General features: G+C 46.5%; 5 non-coding genes across 5 annotated transcripts; 3 read left to right on the top strand and 2 right to left on the bottom strand.

The window, feature by feature from the left end:
- Positions 1–2,717: 2,717 nt before the first annotated feature.
- On the top strand, positions 2,718–2,790 carry TRNAK-CUU (transfer RNA lysine (anticodon CUU)). Its single transcript has one exon. It is a non-coding gene; the product is annotated as a tRNA-Lys (tRNA).
- A 368-nt stretch (positions 2,791–3,158) lies between these two features.
- On the top strand, positions 3,159–3,231 carry TRNAN-AUU (transfer RNA asparagine (anticodon AUU)). The gene has a single exon. It is a non-coding gene; the product is annotated as a tRNA-Asn (tRNA).
- A 3,982-nt stretch (positions 3,232–7,213) lies between these two features.
- TRNAY-GUA (transfer RNA tyrosine (anticodon GUA)) lies at positions 7,214–7,286 on the top strand. The gene has a single exon. It is a non-coding gene; the product is annotated as a tRNA-Tyr (tRNA).
- An 8,401-nt stretch (positions 7,287–15,687) lies between these two features.
- On the bottom strand, positions 15,688–15,760 carry TRNAS-GCU (transfer RNA serine (anticodon GCU)). The gene has a single exon. It is a non-coding gene; the product is annotated as a tRNA-Ser (tRNA).
- Positions 15,761–16,128: 368 nt separating this feature from the next.
- Positions 16,129–16,201, bottom strand: TRNAK-CUU (transfer RNA lysine (anticodon CUU)). The gene has a single exon. It is a non-coding gene; the product is annotated as a tRNA-Lys (tRNA).
- Positions 16,202–19,957: the final 3,756 nt, after the last annotated feature.

The following is a 19,957-nucleotide window of genomic DNA, read 5'->3' as shown; positions in this document are numbered from 1 at the left end:
GGGAACGTTGGTGTTAAGTTTTATAAGTAACGTAAAAAGTCAAAGTTTTTCCACAATTACGGAAGACCATTTAATTTTTGGGCTTCCGTTGCGCAATGGTTATCGCGTTCATCTGTTAACCGAATGGTTGGTGGTTCGAGCCCATCCGGGAGCGGTGTTGTGAGGTCTCAGATGTGACGTAAAAAGTCAAAGTTTTTCCACAATACCTGACAACCATTTAATTTCTGAGCTTCCGTGGCTCAATGGTTAGCGCGTTTGGCTGTTAACCGAAAGGTTGGTCGTTCTAGCCCACCCGGGAGCGGTGTTGTGAGATCTCAAATGTAACGTGAAAAGTCAAAGTTTTTCCACAATACCTGACAACATTTTAAATTTTAAGCTTCCGTGGCGCAATGCTTAGTGCGTTCGGCTGTTAACCAAAAGGGTGGAGGTTCGAGCCCATCCGGGAGCGGTGTTGTGAGGCGTCAGCTGTAACCCAGAATATAAAAGTTTTTCCACAATACCTGAAGACCATTTAATTTTTGGGCTTCCTTTGCGCAATGGTTAGCGCGTTTGGCTGTTAACCGAAAGGTTGGTCGTTCGAGCCCACCCGGGAGCGGTGTTGTGAGATCTCAAATGTAACGTGAAAAGTCAAAGTTTTTCCACAATACCTGACAACATTTTAAATTCTAAGCTTCCGTGGCGCAATGCTTAGTGCGTTCGGCTGTTAACCGAAAGGTTGGTGGTTCGAGCCCATCCGGGAGCGGTGTTGTGAGGTCTCAGATGTGTCGTAAAAAGTCAAAGTTTTTCCACAATACCTGACAACCATTGAATTTCTGAGCTTCCGTGGCTCAATGGTTAGCGCGTTCGGCTGTTTACTGAAAGGTTGGTGGTTCGAGCCCATCCGGGAGCGGTGTTGTGAGGTCTCAGATGTGACGTAAAAAGTCAAAGTTTTTCCACAATACCTGACGACGATATAATTTTGGGCTTCCGTTGCGCAATGGTTATCGCGTTCATCTGTTAACCGAAAGGTTGGTGGTTCGAGCCCACCCGGGAGCGGTGTTGTGAGGCCTCAGATGTGACGTAAAAAGTCAAAGTTTTCCCACAATACCTGACGAACATTTATTTTTTCGGCTTCCGTGGCGCAATGGTTAGCGCATTCGGCTGTTAACCGAAAGGTTGGTGGTTCGAGCCCATCCCGGGGCGGTGTTGTGGAGTCTCAGATGTGACGTAAAAAGTCAAAGTTTTTCCACAATACCTGACGGCCATTTAATTTTTGGGCTTCCGTGGCGCAACGGTTAGCGCGTTCGGCTGTTAATCGAAAGGTTGGTGGTTCCAGCCCACCCGGGAGAGGTGTTGTGGGGTCTCAGATGTAGCGTAAAAAGTCATAAGTTTTCCACAATACCTGACAACATTTTAAATTTTAAGCTTCCGTGGCGCAATGCTTAGTGCGTTCGGCTGTTAACCAAAAGCGTGGTGGTTCGAGCCCATCCGGGAGCGGTGTTGTGAGGCGTCAGCTGTAACCCAGAATATAAAAGTTTTTCCACAATACCTGAAGACCATTTAATTTTTGGGCTTCCTTTGCGCAATGGTTATCGCGTTCATCTGTTAACCGAATGGTTGGTGGTTCGAGCCCATCCGGGAGCGGTGTTGTGAGGTCTCAGATGTGACGTAAAAAGTCAAAGTTTTTCCACAATACCTGACAACCATTTAATTTCTGAGCTTCCGTGGCTCAATGGTTAGCGCGTTTGGCTGTTAACCGAAAGGTTGGTCGTTCTAGCCCACCCGGGAGCGGTGTTGTGAGATCTCAAATGTAACGTGAAAAGTCAAAGTTTTTCCACAATACCTGACAACATTTTAAATTCTAAGCTTCCGTGGCGCAATGCTTAGTGCGTTCGGCTGTTAACCGAAAGGTTGGTGGTTCGAGCCCATCCGGGAGTGGTGTTGTGAGGTCTCAGATGTGTCGTAAAAAGTCAAAGTTTTTCCACAATACCTGACAACCATTGAATTTCTGAGCTTCCGTGGCTCAATGGTTAGCGCGTTCGGCTGTTTACTGAAAGGTTGGTGGTTCGAGCCCATCCGGGAGCGGTGTTGTGAGGTCTCAGATGTGACGTAAAAAGTCAAAGTTTTTCCACAATACCTGACGACAATATAATTTTGGGCTTCCGTTGCGCAATGGTTATCGCGTTCATCTGTTAACCGAAAGGTTGGTGGTTCGAGCCTACCCGGGAGCGGTGTTGTGAGATCTCAAAAGTAACGTAAAAAGCCAAACTTTTTCCACAATACCTGACAACATTTTAAATTCTAAGCTTCCATTGCGCAATGCTTAGTGCGTTCGGCTGTTAACCGAAAGGTCGGTGGTTCGAGCCCATCCCGGAGCGGTGTTGTGAGATCTCAGATGTGACGTAAAGTTTTTCCACAATACCTGACGACGATATAATTTTTGGGCTTCCGTTGCGCAATGGTTATCGCGTTCATCTGTTAACCGAAAGGTTGGTGGTTCAAGCTCACCCAGGAGAGGTGTTGTGGGGTCTCAGATGTAGCGTAAAAAGTCATAAGTTTTCCACAATACCGGACAACCATTGAATTTCTGAGCTTCCGTGGCGCAATGGTTAGCGCGTTCGGCTGTTAACCGAAAGGTTGGTGGTTCGAGCCCACCCGGGAGCGGTGTTGTGAGATATCAAATGTAACGTAAAAAGCCAAAGTTTTTCAACAATACTTGACGACCATTTAATTTTTGGGCTTCCGTGGTGCAATGGTTAGCGCGTTCGGCTCTTAACCGAAAGGTTGGTGGTTCGAGCCCACCCGGGAGCGGTGTTGTGAGGTCTCAGATGTAACATAAAAAGTCAGTGTTTTTGCACAATACCAGACGAACATTTAATTTTTGGGCTTCCGTGGCGCAATGGTTAGCGCGTTCGGCTGTTAACCGAAAGGTTGGTGGTTCGAGCCCATCCGGGAGCGGTGTTGTGAGGTCTCAGATGTAACGTAAAAAGTCGGAGCTTTTCCACAATGCCTGACGAAAATCTAATTTTTGGGCTTCCGTGGCGTAAAGTTTAGCGCGTTCAGCTGTTAACCGAAAGGTTGGTGGTTCGAGCCCACCCGGGAGAGATGTTGTGGGGTCTCAGATGTAGCGTAAAAAGTCATAAGTTTTCCACAATACCTGACAACCATTTAATTTCTGAGCTTCCGTGGCTCAATGGTTAGCGCGTTCGGCTATTAACCGAAAGGTTGGTGGGTCGAGCCCACCCGGGAGCGGTGTTGCGAGATCTCAAGTGTAACGTAAAAAGCCAAAGTTTTTCAGCAATACCTGACGACCATTTAATTTTTGGGCTTCCGTGGCGCAATGGTTAGCGCGTTCGGCTGTTAACCGAAAGGTTGGTGGTTCGAGCCCATCCGGAAGCGGTTTTGTGAGGTCTCAGATGTGACGTAAAAATTCAAAGTTTTTCCACAATACCTGACGTCCATTTATTATTTGGGCTTCCGTGGCGCAATGGTTAGCGCGTTCGGCTGTTAACCGAAAGGTTGGTGGTTCGAGCCCACCCGGGAACGTTGGTGTTAAGTTTTATAAGTAACGTAAAAAGTCAAAGTTTTTCCACAATTACGGAAGACCATTTAATTTTTGGGCTTCCGTTGCGCAATGGTTATCGCGTTCAGCTGATAACAGAAAGGTTGGTGGTTCGAGCCCACCCGGGAGTAGTGTTGTGAGGTCTCAGATGTAACGTAAAAAGTCAGTGTTTTTCCACCATACCTGACGAACGTTTAATTTTTGGGCTTCTGTGGCGCAATGGTTAGCGCGTTCGGCTGTTAACCGAAAGGTTGGTGGTTCGAGCCCATCCGGGAGCGGTGTTGTGAGGTCTCAGATTTGACGTAAAAAGTCAGTGTTTTTGCACAATACCTGACGTCCATTTAATTTTTGGGCTTCCGGGGCGCAATGGTTATCGCGTTCACCTGTTTACCGAAAGGTTGGTGGTTCCAGCCCACCCGGGAACGTTGGTGTTAAGTTTTATAAGTAACGTAAAAAGTCAAAGTTTTTCCACAATTACTGAAGACCATTTAATTTTTGGGCTTCCGTTGCGCAATGGTTATCGCGTTCAGCTGTTAACAGAAAGGTTGGTGGTTCGAGCCCACCCGGGAGTGGTGTTGTGAGGTCTCAGATGTAACGTAAAAAGTCAGTGTTTTTCCACCATACCTGACGAACGTTTAATTTTTGGGCTTCCGTGGCGCAATGGTTAGCGCGTTCAGCTGTTAACCGAAAGGTTGGTGGTTCGAGTCCATCCGGGAGCGGTGTTGTGAGGTCTCAGATGTGACGTAAAAAGTCAAAGTTTTTCCACAATACCTGACGTCCAGTTAATTTTTGGGCTTTCGGGGCGCAATGGTTATCGCGTTCACCTGTTTACCGAAAGGTTGGTGGTTCGAGCCCACCCGGGACGAACATCTAATTTTTGGGCTTCCGTGGCGTAAAGGTTAGCGCGTTCAGCTGTTAACCGAAAGGTTGGTGGTTCGAGCCCACCCGGGAGAGATGTTGTGGGGTCTCAGATGTAGCGTAAAAAGTCATAAATTTTCCACAATACCTGACAACCATTTAATTTCTGAGCTTCCGTGGCGCAATTGTTAGCGCGTTCGGCTGTTAACCGAAAGGTTGATGGTTCGAGCCCATCCGGGAGCGGTGTTGTGAGGTCTCAGATGTGACGTAAAAAGGCAAAGTTTTTCCACAATACATGACATCCATTTAATATTTGGGCTTCCGTTGTGCAATGGTTATCGCGTTCAGCTGTTAACCGAAAGGTTGGTGGTTCGAGCCCACCCGGGAGCGGTGTTGTGAGGTCTCAGATGTAACGTAAAAAGTCATAAGTTTTCAACAATACCTGACAACCATTTAATTTCTGAGCTTCCGTGGCTCAATGGTTAGCGCGTTCGGCTGTTAACCGAAAGGTTAGTGGTTTGAGCCCACCCGGGAGCGGTGTTGCGAGATCTCAAATGTAACGTAAAAAGCCAAAGTTTTTCAACAATACCTGACGACCATTTAAATTTTGGGCTTCCGTGGCGCAATGGTTAGCGCGTTCGGCTGTTAACCGAAAGGTTGGTGGTTCAAGCCCATCCGGGAGCGGTGTTGTGAGGTCTCAGACGTGACGTAAAATGTCAAAGCTTTTCCACAATACCTGACGTCCATTTAATTTTTGGGCTTCCGTTGCGCAATGGCTATCGCGTTCAGCTGTTAACGGAAATGTTTGTGGTTCGAGCCCACCCGGGAGGGGTGTTGTGAGGTCTCAGATATAACGTAAAAAGTCAGTGTTTTTCCACAATACCTGACAACCATTTAATTTCTGAGCTTCCGTGGCTCAATGGTTAGCGCGTTCGGCTGTTAACCGAAAGGTTGGTGGTTCGAGCCCATCCGGGAGCGGTGTTGTGAGGTCTCAGATGTGACGTAAAAAGTCAGTGTTTTTGCACAATACCTGACGACCATTTAATTTTTGGGCTTCCGTGGCGCAATGGATAGCGCGTTCGGCTGTTAACCGAAAGGTTGGTGGTTCGAGCCCATCCGGGAGCGGTGTGGTGAGGTCTCAGTTGTGACGTAAAAAGTCAAAGTTTTTCCACAATACCTGAAAACCATTTATTTTCTGAGCTTCCGTGGCTCAATGGTTAGCGCGTTCGGCTGTTAACCGAAAGGTTGGTGGTTTGAGCCCACCCGGGAGCGGTGTTGCGAGATCTCAAATGTAACGTAAAAAGCCAAAGTTTTTCAACAATACCAGACGACCATTTAATTTTTGGGCTTCCGTGGCGCAATGGTTAGCGCGTTCGGCTGTTAACCGAATGGTTGGTGGTTCGAGCCCATCCGGGAGCGGTGTTGTGAGGTCTCAGATGTGACGTAAAAAGTCAGTGTTTTTGCAGAATACCTGACGACCATTTAAATTTTGGGCTTCAGTGGCCCAAGGTAGCGCGTTCGGCTGTTAACCGAATGGTTGGTTGTTCGAGCCCATCCGGGAGCGGTGTTGTGAGGTCTCAGACGTGACGTAAAATGTCAAAGTTTTTCCACAATACCTGACGTCCATTTCATTTTTGGGCTTCCGTTGCGCAATGGTTATCGCGTTCAGCTGTTAACCGAGGGGTTGGTGGTTCGAGCCCACCCGGGAGCGGTGTTGTGAGGTCTCAGATGTGACGTAAAAAGTCAAAGTTTTTCCACAATACCTGACGTCCATTTAATTTTTGGGCTTCCGGGGCGCAATGGTTATCGCGTTCACCTGTTTACCGAAAGGTTAGTGGTTTGAGCCCACCCGGGAGCAGTGTTGCGAGATCTCAAATGTAACGTAAAAAGCCAAAGTTTTTCCACAATACCTGACAACATTTTAAATTCTAAGTTTCCTTGGCGCAATGCTTAGTGCGTTCGGCTGTTAACCGAAAGGTTGGTGGTTCGAGCCCATCCGGGAGCTGTGTTGTGAGGTCTCAGATGTGACGTAAAAAGTCAGTGTTTTTGCACAATACCTGACGACCATTTAATTTTTGGGCTTCCGTGGTGCAATGGTTAGCGCGTTCGGCTGTTAACCGAAAGGTTGGTGGTTCGAGCCCATCCGGGAGCGGTGTTGTGAGATCTCAAATGTAACGTAAAAAGCCAAAGTTTTTCCACAATACCTGACAACATTTTAAATTCTAAGCTTCCGTGGTGCAATGCTTAGTGCGTTCGGCTGTTAACCGAAAGGTTGGTGGTTCGAACCCATCCGGGAGCGGTGTTGTGAGGTCTCAGATGTGACGTAAAAAGTCAGTGTTTTTGCACAATACCTGACGACCATTTAATTTTTGGGCTTCCGTGGCGCAATGGTTAGCGCGTACGGCTGTTTACCGAAAGGTTGGTGGTTCGAGCCCCTCCGGGAGCGGTGTTGTGAGGTCTCAGATGTGACGTAAAAAGTCAAAGTTTCTCCACAATACCTGACGTCCATTTAATTTTTGGGCTTTCGGGGCGCAATGGTTATCGCGTTCACCTGTTTACCGAAAGGTTGGTGGTTCGGGCCCACCCGGGAGCGGTGTTGTGAGGTCTCAGATGTAACGTAAAAAGTCAGTGTTTTTGCACAATACCTGACGACCATTTAATTTTTGGGCTTCCGTGGCGCAATGGTTAGCGCGTTCGGCTGTTTACCGAAAGGTTGGTGGTTCGAGCCCCTCCGGGAGCGGTGTTGTGAGGTCTCAGATGTGACGTAAAAAGTCAAAGTTTTTCCACAATACCTGACGTCCATTTAATTTTTGGGCTTCCGTGGCGCAATGGTTAGCGCGTTCGGCTGTAAACCGAAAAGTTGGTGGTTCAAGCCCACCCGGGAACGTTGGTGTTAAGTTTTATAAGTAACGTAAAAAGTCATAGTTTCTCCACAATACCTGACGATCATTTAATTTCTGAGCTTCCGTGGCTCAATGGTTAGCGCGTTCAGCTGTTAACCGAAAGGTTGGTTACTCCATTCCACCCGGGAGAGGTGTTGTGGGGTCTCAGATGTAGCGTAGAAAGTCAAAAGTTTTCCACGATACTTGACGACCATTTAATTTTGGGCTTCCGTAGTGCAATGGTTAGAACGTTCTGCTGTTAACTGAAAGGTTGTTAGTTCGAGCCCATCCGGGAGCGGTGTTAAGAGGTCTCAGATGTAACGTAAAAAGTCATTGTTTTTCCACAATACCTGACGAACATCTAATTTTTGGGCTTCCGTGGCGCAATGGTTAGTGCGTTCGGCTGTTAACCGAAAGGTTGGTGGTTCGAGCCCACCCAAGAGCGTTGTTGTGAGGTCTCAGATGTAACGTAAAAAGTCAGGGTTTTTCCACAATACCTGACGAACGTTTTATTTTTGGGCTTCCGTGGCGCAATGGTTGGCGCGTTTAGCAGTTAACCGAAAGGTTGGTGGTTCGAGCCCACCCATGAAAGGTGATGTGGGGTCTCAGATGTAGCGTAAAAAGTCATAAGTTTTCCACAATACCTGACATCCGTTTAATTTTTGGGCTTCCGTGGCGCAATGGTTATCGCGTTCATCTGTTTACCGAAAGGTTGGTGGTTCCAGCCCACCCGGGAACGTTGGTGTTAAGTTTTATAAGTAACGTAAAAATTCAAAGTTTTCCCACAATACATGACGAACATTTATTTTTTGGGCTTCCGTGGCGCAATGGTCAGCGCCTAAAAATTAAATGTCGTCAGGTATTGTTGAAAAACTTTGTCTTTTGACGTTACATTTGAGACCTCACAACACCGCTCCCAGGTGGGCTCGAACCACCAACCTTTCGATTAACAGCCGAACGCGCTAACCATTGAGCCACAGAAGCTCAGAAATTAAATGGTTGTCAGGTATTGTGGAAAACTTACGACTTTTTTGCTACTTCTGAGACCCCACAACACCTCTAACGGGTAGGCTGGAACCACCAACCTTTCGGTTAACAGCTGAACGCGCTAACCATTGCGCCACGGAAGCCCAAAAATTAAATGTTCGTCAGGTATTGTGGAAAACTTATGACTTTTTACGTCACATCTGAGACCTCACAACACCGCTCCCGGGTGGGCTCGAACCACCAACCTTTCGGTTAACAGCCGACCGCGCTAACCATTGCGCCACGGAAGCCCAAAAATTAAATGTTCGTCAGGTATTGTTGAAAAACTCTGACTTTTTACGTTACATCTGAGACCTCACAATAACGCTCCCGGATGGGCTCGAACCACCAAACTATCGGTTAACAGATGAACGCGATAACCATTGCGAAAAGGAAGCCCAAAAATTAAATGGTCTTCAGGTATTGTGGAAAAACTTTGACTTTTTACGTCACATCTGAGGCCTCACAACACCGCTCCCGGGTAGGCTCGAACCACCGACCTTTCGGTTAACAGCCGAACGCACTAAGCATTGCGCCATGGAAGCTTAGAATTTAAAATGTTGTCAGGTATTGTGGAAAAACTTTGGCTTTTTACGTTACTTTTTAGATCTCACAACACCGCTCCCGGGTGGGCTCGAACCACCAACCTTTCGGTTAACAGATGAACGCGATAACCATTGCGCCATGGAAGCTTAGAATTTAAAATGTTGTCAGGTATTGTGGAAAAACTTTGGCTTTTTACGTTACTTTTTAGATCTCACAACACCGCTCCCGGGTGGGCTCGAACCACCAACCTTTCGGTTAACAGATGAACGCGATAACCATTGCGCAACGGAAGCCCAAAAAATATCGTCGTCAGGTATTGTGGAAAAACTTTGACTTTTTACGTCACATCTGAGACCTCACAACACCGCTCCCGGATGGGCTCGAACCACCAACCTTTCGGTTAACAGCCGATCGCACTAAGCATTGCGCCACGGAAGCTTAGAATTTAAAATGTTGTCAGGTATTTAGGAAAAACTTTGACTTTTAACGTTACTTATAACACTTCACACCAACGTTTTCGGCTGGGCTTGAGTCACCAACCTTTCGGATAACAGCCGAACGCGCTAACCATTGCGCCATGGAAGCCCAAAAATTGAAAGGCCGTCAGGTATTGTGGAAAAACTTTGACTTTTTACGTCACATCTGAGACTCCACAACACCGCTCCCGGATGGGCAAAACCACCAACCTTACGGTTAACAGCCGAATGCGCTAACCATTGCGCTACGGAAGCCCAAAAAATAAATGTTCGTCAGGTATTGTGGGAAAAGTTTGACTTTTTACGTCACATCTGAGACCTCACAACACCGCTCCCGGGTGGGCTCGAACCACCGACCTTTCGGTTAACAGCCGAACGCACTAAGCATTGCGCCACGGAAGCTTAGAATTTAAAAGGTTGTCAGGTATTGTGGAAAAACTTTGGCTTTTTACGTTACTTTTGAGATCTCACAACGCCGCTCCTGGGTGGGCTCGAACCACCAACCTTTCGGTTAACAGATGAACGCGCTAACCATTGAACCACGGAAGCTCAGAAATTCAATGGTTGTCAGGTATTGTGGAAAAACTTTGACTTTTTACGTCACATCTCAGACCTCACAACACCGCTCCAGGATGGGCTCGAACCACCAACCATTCGGTTAACAGCCAAACGCACTAAGCATTGCGCCACGGAAGCTTAGAATTTAAAATGTTGTCAGGTATTGTGGAAAAACTTTGGCTTTTTACGTTACTTTTGAGATCTCACAACACCGCTCCCGGGTGGGCTCGAACCACCAACCTTTCGGTTAACAGATGAACGCGATAACCATTGCGCAACGGAAGCCCAAAAATTTTATATCGTCGTCAGGTATACTGGAAAAACTTTGACTTTTTACGTCACATCTGAGACCTCACAACACCGCTCCCGGATGGGCTCGAACCACCAACCTTTCGGTTAACAGCCGAACGCGCTAACCATTGAGCCAAGGAAGCTCAGAAATTCAATGGTTGTCAGGTATTGTGGAAAAACTTTGACTTTTTACGTCACATCTGAGACCTCACAACACCGCTCCCGGGTGGTTTCGAACCACCGACCTTTCGGTTAACAGACGAACGCACTAAGCATTGCGCCACGGAAGCTTAGAATTTAAAATGTTGTCAGGTATTGTGGAAAAACTTTGGCTTTTTACGTTACTTTTGAGATCTCACAACACCGCTCCCGGGTGGGCTCGAACCACCAACCTTTCGGTTAACAGATGAACGCGATAACCATTGCGCAACTGAAGCCCAAAAATTATATAGTCGTCAGGTATTGTGGAAAAACTTTCACTTTTTACGTCACATCTGAGATCTCACAACACCGCTTCAGGATGGGCTCGAACCACCAACCATTCGGTTAACAGCCAAACGCACTAAGCATTGCGCCACGGAAGCTTAGAATTTAAAATGTTGTCAGGTATTGTGGAAAAACTTTGGCTTTTTACGTTACATTTGAGATCTCACAACACCGCTCCCGGGTGGTTTCGAACGACCAACCTTTCGGTTAACAGATGAACGTGATAACCATTGCGAAAAGGAAGCCCAAAAATTAAATGGTCTTCAGGTATTGTGGAAAAACTTTTATATTCTGGGTTACAGCTGACACCTCACAACACCGCTCCCGGATGGGCTCGAACCACCACCCTTTCGGTTAACTGACAAAAGCACAAAACATTGCGCCGCGGAAGCTTAGAATTTGAAATGTTGTCAGGTATTTTGGAAAAACTTTGACTTTTAACGTTACTTATAACACTTCACACCAACGTTCTCGGCTGGGCTTGAGCCACCAACCTTTCGGATAACAGCCGAACGCGCTAACCATTGCGCCACGGAAGCCCAAAAATTATATGTTCGTCAGGTATTGTGGGAAAACTTTGACTTTTTACGTCACATCTGAGGCCTCACAACACCGCTCCCGGGTGGGCTCGAACCACCGACCTTTCGGTTAACAGCCGAACGCACTAAGCATTGCGCCATGGAAGCTTAGAATTTAAAATGTTGTCAGGTATTGTGGAAAAACTTTGGCTTTTTACGTTACTTTTGAGATCTCACAACACCGCTCCCGGGTGGGCTCGAACGACCAACCTTTCGGTTAACAGATGAACGTGATAACCATTGCGAAAAGGAAGCCCAAAAATTAAATGGTCTTCAGGTATTGTGGAAAAACTTTTATATTCTGGGTTACAGCTGACACCTCAACACACCGCTCCCTGATGGGCTCGAACCACCACCCTTTCGGTTAACAGACGAAAGCACAAAACATTGCGCCACGGAAGCTTAGAATTTAAAATGTTGTCAAGCATTTTGGAAAAACTTTGGCTTTTTACGTTACTTTTGAGATCTCACAACACCGCTCCCGGGTGGGCTCGAACCACCGACCTTTCGGTTAACAGCCGAAGGCACTAAGCATTGCGCCATGGAAGCTTAGAATTTAAAATGTTGTCAGGTATTGTGGAAAAACTTTGGCTTTTTACGTTACTTTTGAGATCTCACAACGCCGCTCCCGGGTGGGCTCGAACCACCAACCTTTCGGTTAACAGATGAACGCGATAACCATTGCGCAACGGAAGCCCAAAAATTATATCGTCGTCAGGTATACTGGAAAAACTTTGACTTTTTACGTCACATCTGAGACCTCACAACACCGCTCCCGGATGGGCTCGAACCACCACCCTTTCGGTTAACAGACGAAAGCACAAAACATTGCGCCACGGAAGCTTAGAATTTAAAATGTTGTCAAGTATTTTGGAAAAACTTTGGCTTTTTACGTTACTTTTGAGACCTCACAACACCGCTCCCGGGTGGGCTCGAACCACCGACCTTTCGGTTAACAGCCGAACGCACTAAGCATTGCGCCATGTAAGCTTAGAATTTAAAATGTTGTCAGGTATTGTGGAAAAAGTTTGGCTTTTTACGTTACTTTTGAGATCTCACAACACCGCTCCCGGGTGGGCTCGAACCACCAACCTTTTGGTTAACAGATGAACGCGATAACCATTGCGCAACGGAAGCCCAAAAATTATATCGTCGTCAGGTATACTGGAAAAACTTTGACTTTTTACGTCACATCTGAGACCTCACAACACCGCTCCAGGATGGGCTCGAACCACCAACCATTCGGTTAACAGCCAAACGCACTAAGCATTGCGCCACGGAAGCTTAGAATTTAAAATGTTGTCAGGTATTGTGGAAAAACTTTGACTTTTTACGTCACATCTGAGACCTCACAACACCGCTCCCGGGTGGTTTCGAACCACCGACCTTTCGGTTAACAGACGAACGCACTAAGCATTGCGCCACGGAAGCTTAGAATTTAAAATGTTGTCAGGTATTGTGGAAAAACTTTGGCTTTTTACGTTACTTTTGAGATCTCACAACACCGCTCCCGGGTGGGCTCGAACCACCAACCTTTCGGTTAACAGATGAACGCGATAACCATTGCGCAACTGAAGCCCAAAAATTATATAGTCGTCAGGTATTGTGGAAAAACTTTCACTTTTTACGTCACATCTGAGATCTCACAACACCGCTTCAGGATGGGCTCGAACCACCAACCATTCGGTTAACAGCCAAACGCACTAAGCATTGCGCCACGGAAGCTTAGAATTTAAAATGTTGTCAGGTATTGTGGAAAAACTTTGGCTTTTTACGTTACATTTGAGATCTCACAACACCGCTCCCGGGTGGGTTCGAACGACCAACCTTTCGGTTAACAGATGAACGTGATAACCATTGCGAAAAGGAAGCCCAAAAATTAAATGGTCTTCAGGTATTGTGGAAAAACTTTTATATTCTGGGTTACAGCTGACACCTCACAACACCGCTCCCGGATGGGCTCGAACCACCACCCTTTCGGTTAACTGACAAAAGCACAAAACATTGCGCCATGGAAGCTTAGAATTTAAAATGTTGTCAGGTATTGTGGAAAAACTTTGGCTTTTTACGTTACTTTTGAGATCTCACAACACCGCTCCCGGGTGGGCTCGAACGACCAACCTTTCGGTTAACAGATGAACGTGATAACCATTGCGAAAAGGAAGCCCAAAAATTAAATGGTCTTCAGGTATTGTGGAAAAACTTTTATATTCTGGGTTACAGCTGACACCTCAACACACCGCTCCCTGATGGGCTCGAACCACCACCCTTTCGGTTAACAGACGAAAGCACAAAACATTGCGCCACGGAAGCTTAGAATTTAAAATGTTGTCAAGTATTTTGGAAAAACTTTGGCTTTTTACGTTACTTTTGAGATCTCACAACACCGCTCCCGGGTGGGCTCGAACCACCGACCTTTCGGTTAACAGCCGAAGGCACTAAGCATTGCGCCATGGAAGCTTAGAATTTAAAATGTTGTCAGGTATTGTGGAAAAACTTTGGCTTTTTACGTTACTTTTGAGATCTCACAACGCCGCTCCCGGGTGGGCTCGAACCACCAACCTTTCGGTTAACAGATGAACGCGATAACCATTGCGCAACGGAAGCCCAAAAATTATATCGTCGTCAGGTATACTGGAAAAACTTTGACTTTTTACGTCACATCTGAGACCTCACAACACCGCTCCCGGATGGGCTCGAACCACCACCCTTTCGGTTAACAGACGAAAGCACAAAACATTGCGCCACGGAAGCTTAGAATTTAAAATGTTGTCAAGTATTTTGGAAAAACTTTGGCTTTTTACGTTACTTTTGAGACCTCACAACACCGCTCCCGGGTGGGCTCGAACCACCGACCTTTCGGTTAACAGCCGAACGCACTAAGCATTGCGCCATGTAAGCTTAGAATTTAAAATGTTGTCAGGTATTGTGGAAAAAGTTTGGCTTTTTACGTTACTTTTGAGATCTCACAACACCGCTCCCGGGTGGGCTCGAACCACCAACCTTTTGGTTAACAAATGAACGCGATAACCATTGCGCAACGGAAGCCCAAAAATTATATCGTCGTCAGGTATACTGGAAAAACTTTGACTTTTTACGTCACATCTGAGACCTCACAACACCGCTCCCGGATGGGCTCGAACCACCAACCTTTCGGTTAACAGCCGAACGCGCTAACCATTGAGCCAAGGAAGCTCAGAAATTCAATGGTTGTCAGGTATTGTGGAAAAACTTTGACTTTTTACGTCACATCTGAGACCTCACAACACCGCTCCCGGGTGGTTTCGAACCACCGACCTTTCGGTTAACAGCCGAACGCACTAAGCATTGCGCCACGGAAGCTTAGAATTTAAAATGTTGTCAGGTATTGTGGAAAAACTTTGGCTTTTTACGTTACTTTTGAGATCTCACAACACCGCTCCCGGGTGGGCTCGAACCACCAACCTTTCGGTTAACAGATGAACGCGATAACCATTGCGCAACGGAAGCCCAAAAATTATATAGTCGTCAGGTATTGTGGAAAAACTTTCACTTTTTACGTCACATCTGAGATCTCACAACACCGCTCCGGGATGGGCTCGAACCACCAACCTTTCGGTTAACAGCCGAATGCGCTAACCATTGCGCCACGGAAGCCCAAAAAATAAATCTTCGTCAGGTATTGTGGGAAAACTTTGACTTTTTACGTCACATCTGAGCCCTCACAACACCGCTCCCGGGTGGGCTCGAACCACCGACCTTTCGGTTAACAGCCGAACGAACAAAGCATTGCGCCATGGAAGCTTAGAATTTAAAATGTTGTCAGGTATTGTGGACAAACTTTGGCTTTTTACGTTACTTTTGAGATCTCACAACACCGCTCCCGGGTGGGCTCGAACCACCAACCTTTCGGTTAACAGATGAACGCTATAACCATTGCGCAACGGAAGCCCAAAAATTATATCGTCATCAGGTATTGTGGAAAAACTTTGACTTTTTACGTCTCATCTGAGACCAAACAAAACCGCTCCCGGATGGGCTCGAAACACCAACCTTTCAGTTAACAGCCGAACGCGCTAACTATTGAGCCACAAAAGCTCAGAAATTCAATGGTTGTCAGGTATTGTGGAAAAACGTTGACTTTTTACGTCACATCTGAGACCTCACAACACCGCTCTCGGATGGGCTCGAACCACCAACCTTTCGGTAAACAGCCGAACGCACTAAGCGTTGCGCCACGAAAGCTTAGAATTTAAAATGTTGTCAGGTATTGTGGAAAAACTTTGGCTTTTTTAGTTACATTTGAGATCTCACAACACCGCTCCCGGGTGGGCTCGAACCACCGACCTTTGAGTTAACAGCCGAACGCGCTAACCATTGAGCCACGGAAGCTCAGAAATTCAATGGTTGTCAGGTATTGTGGAAAAACGTTGACTTTTTACGTCACATCTGAGATCTCACAACACCGCTCCGGGATGGGCTCGAACCACCAACCTTTCGGTTAGCAGCCGAATGCGCTAACCATTGCGCCACGGAAGCCCAAAAAATAAATGTGCGTCAGGTATTGTGGGAAAACTTTGACTTTTTACGTCACATCTGTGGCCTCAAACACCGCTTCCGGGTGGGCTCGAACCACCGACCTTTCGGTTAACAGATGAACGTGATAACCATTGCGAAAAGGAAGCCCAAAAATTAAATGGTCTTCAGGTATTGTGGAAAAACTTTTATATTCTGGGTTACAGCTGACATCTCACAACACCGCTCCCGGATGGGCTCGAACCACCAACCTTTCGGTTAACAGACGAAAGCACAAAACATTGCGCCACGGAAGCTTAGAATTTAAAATTTTGTCAGGTATTCTGGAAAAACTTTGGCTTTTTTACGTTACTTTTGAGATCTCACAACAACGCTCCCGGGTGGGCTCGAACCACCGACCTTTCGGTTAAGAGCCGAACGCACTAAGCATTGCGCCATGGAAGCTTAGAATTTAAAATGTTGTGAGGTATTGTGGAAAAACTTTGGCTTTTTACGTTACTTTTGAGATCTCACAACACCGCTCCCGGGTGGGCTCGAACCACCAACCTTTCGGTTAACAGATGAACGCGATAACCATGGCGCAACGGAAGCCCAAAAATTATATCATCGTCAGGTATTGTGGAAAAACTTTGACTTTTTACGTCACATCAGAGATCTCACAACACCGCTCCGGGATGGGCTCGAACCACCAACCTTTCGGTTAACAGCCGAATGCGCTAACCATTGCACCACGGAAGCCCAAAAAATAAATGTTCGTCAGTTATTGTGGGAAAACTTTGACTTTTACGTCACATCTGAGGCCTCAAACACCGCTCCCGGGTGGGCTCGAACCACCACCCTTTCGGTTAACAGATGAAAGCACAAAACATTGCGCCACGGAAGCTTAGAATTTAAAATGTTGTCAGGTATTTTGGAAAAACTTTGACTTTTAACGTTACTTATAACACTTCACACCAACGTTCTCGGCTGGGCTTGAGCCACCAACCTTTCGGATAACAGCCGAACGCGCTAACCATTGCGCCACGGAAGCTCAGAAATTCAATGGTTGTCAGGTATTGTGGAAAAACTTTGACTTTTTACGTCACATCTGAGACCTCACAACACCGCTCCCGGATGGGCTCGAACCACCAACCTTTCGGTTAACAGCCGAACGCACTAAGCATTGCGCCAAGGAAGCTTAGAATTTAAAATGTTGTCAGGTATTGTGGAAAAACTTTGGCATTTTACGTTACATTTGACATCTCACAACACCGCTCCCGGGAGGGCTCGAACCACCAACCTTTCGGTTAACAGGTGAACGCGATAACCATTTTGCAACGGAAGCCCAAAAATTATATCGTCGTCAGGTATTGTGGAAAAACTTTGACTTTTTACGTCACATCTGAGATCTCACAACACCGCTCCGGGATGGGCTCGAACCACCAACCTTTCGGTTAACAGCCGAACGCACTAAGCATTGCGCCACGGAAGCTTAGAATTTAAAATGTTGTCAAGTATTGTGGAAAAACTTTGGCTTTTTACGTTACATTCGAGATCTCACAACACCGCTCCCGGGTGGGCTCGAACGACCAACCTTTCGGTTAACAGATGAACGTGATAACCATTGCGAAATGGAAGCCCAAAAATTAAATGGTCTTCAGGTATTGTGCAAAAACTTTTATATTCTGGGTTACAGCTGACACCTCACAACACCGCTCCCGGGTGGGCTCGAACCACCAACCTTTCGGTTAACAGATGAACGCGATAACCATTGCGCAACGGAAGCCCAAATATTATATCGTCGTCCGGTATTGTGGAAAAACTTTGGCTTTTTTACGTTACTTTTGAGATCTCACAACACCGCTCCCGGGTGGGCTCGAACCACCGACCTTTCGGTTAACAGCCGAACGCACTAAGCATTGCGCCATGGAAGCTTAGAATTTAAAATGTTGTCAGGTATTGTGGAAAAACTTTGACTTTTTACGTCACATCTGAGGCCTCAAACACCGCTCCCGGGTGGGCTCGAACCACCAACCTTTCGGTTAACAGATGAACGCGATAACCATGGCGCAACGGAAGCCCAAAAATTATATCATCGTCAGGTATTGTGGAAAAACTTTGACTTTTTACGTCACATCTGAGATCTCACAACACCGCTCCGGGATGGGCTCGAACCACCAACCTTTCGGTTAACAGCCGAATGCGCTAACCATTGCACCACGGAAGCCCAAAAAATAAATGTTCGTCAGGTATTGTGGGAAAACTTTGACTTTTTACGTCACATCTGAGGCCTCAAACACCGCTCCCGGGTGGGCTCGAACCACCGACCTTTCGGTTAACAGCCGAACGCACTAAGCATTGCGCCATGGAAGCTTAGAGTTTAAAATGTTGTCAGGTATTGTGGAAAAACTTTGGCTTTTTACGTTACTTTTGAGTTCTCACAAAACCGCTCCCGGGTGGGCTCGAACCACCAACCTTTCGGTTAACAGATGAACGCGATAACCATTGCGCAACGGAAGCCCAAAATTATATCGTCGTCAGGTATTGTGGAAAAACTTTGACGTTTTACGTCACATCTGAGACCTCACAACACCGCTCCCGGAGGACTCGAACCAACAACCTTTCGGTTAACAGCCGAACGCACTAAGCATTGCGCCACGGAAGCTTAGAATTTAAAATGTTGTCAGGTATTGTGGAAAAACTTTGGCTTTTTACGTTACATTTGAGATCTCACAACACCGCTCCCGGGTGGGCTCGAACGACCAACCTTTCGGTTAACAGATGAACGTGATAACCATTGCGAAAAGGAAGCCCAAAAATTAAATGGTCTTCAGGTATTGTGGAAAAACTTTTATATTCTGGGTTACAGCTGACACCTCACAACACCGCTCCCGGATGGGCTCGAACCACCAACCTTTCGGTTAACAGACGAAAGCACAAAACATTGCGCCACGGAAGCTTAGAATTTAAAATGCTGTCAGGTATTTTTGAAAAACTTTGGCTTTTTACGTTACTTTTGAGATCTCACAACACCGCTCCCGGGTGGGCTCGAACCACCAACCTTTCGGATAACAGATGAACGCGATAACCATTGCGCAACGGAAGCCCAAATATTATATCGTCGTCCGGTATTGTGGAAAAACTTTGGCTTTTTTACGTTACTTTTGAGATCTCACAACACCGCTCCCGGGTGGGCTCGAACCACCGACCTTTCGGATAACAGCCGAACGCACTAAGCATTGCGCCATGGAAGCTTAGAATTTAAAATGTTGTCAGGTATTGTGGAAAAACTTTAACTTTTTACGTCACATCTGAGACCTCACAACACCGCTCCCGGGTGGTTTCGAACCACCGACCTTTCGGTTAACAGCCGAATGCACTAAGCATTGCGCCACGGAAGCTTAGAATATAAAATGTAGTCAGGTATTGTGGAAAAACTTTGGCTTTTTACGTTACTTTTGAGATCTCACAACACCGCTCCCGGGAGGGCTCGAACCACCAACTTTTCGGTTAACAGATGAACGCGATAACCATTGCGCAACGGAAGCCCAAAAATTATATCGTCGTCAGGTATTGTGGAAAAACTTTGACTTTTTACGTCACATCTGAGATCTCACAACACCGCTCCGGGATGGGCTCGAACCACCAACCTTTCGGTTACAGCCGAACGCACTAAGCATTGCGCCACGGAAGCTTAGAATTTAAAATGTTGTCAAGTATTGTGGAACAACTTTGGCTTTTTACGTTACATTCGAGATCTCACAACACCGCTCCCGGGTGGGCTCGAACGACCAACCTTTCGGTTAACAGATGAACGTGATAACCATTGCGAAAAGGAAGCCCAAAAATTAAATGGTCTTCAGGTATTGTGCAAAAACTTTTATATTCTGGGTTACAGCTGACACCTCACAACACCGCTCCCGGATGGGCTCGAACCACCACCCTTTCGGTTAACAGACGAAAGCACAAAACATTGCGCCACGGAAGCTTAGAATTTAAAATGTTGTCAGGTGTTGTGGAAAAACTTTGGCTTTTTACGTTACTTTTGAGATCTCACAACACCGCTCCCGGGTGGGCTCGAACCACCAACCTTTCGGTTAACAGATGAACGCGATAACCATTGCGCAACGGAAGCCCAAAAATTATATCGTCGTCTGGTATTGTGGAAAAACTTTGACTTTTTACGTCACATCTGAGACCTCACAACACCGCTCCCGGATG

This window comes from Phalangium opilio, unplaced genomic scaffold (assembly GCF_054372755.1).
Source record: "Phalangium opilio isolate 3A_F unplaced genomic scaffold, DU_Popi_V2 ptg001170l_1, whole genome shotgun sequence".
NCBI lineage: Eukaryota > Metazoa > Arthropoda > Arachnida > Opiliones > Phalangiidae > Phalangium > Phalangium opilio.
Note: the sequence above shows the minus strand (reverse complement) of the source record. Positions and strands in the feature narration are given on the sequence as shown.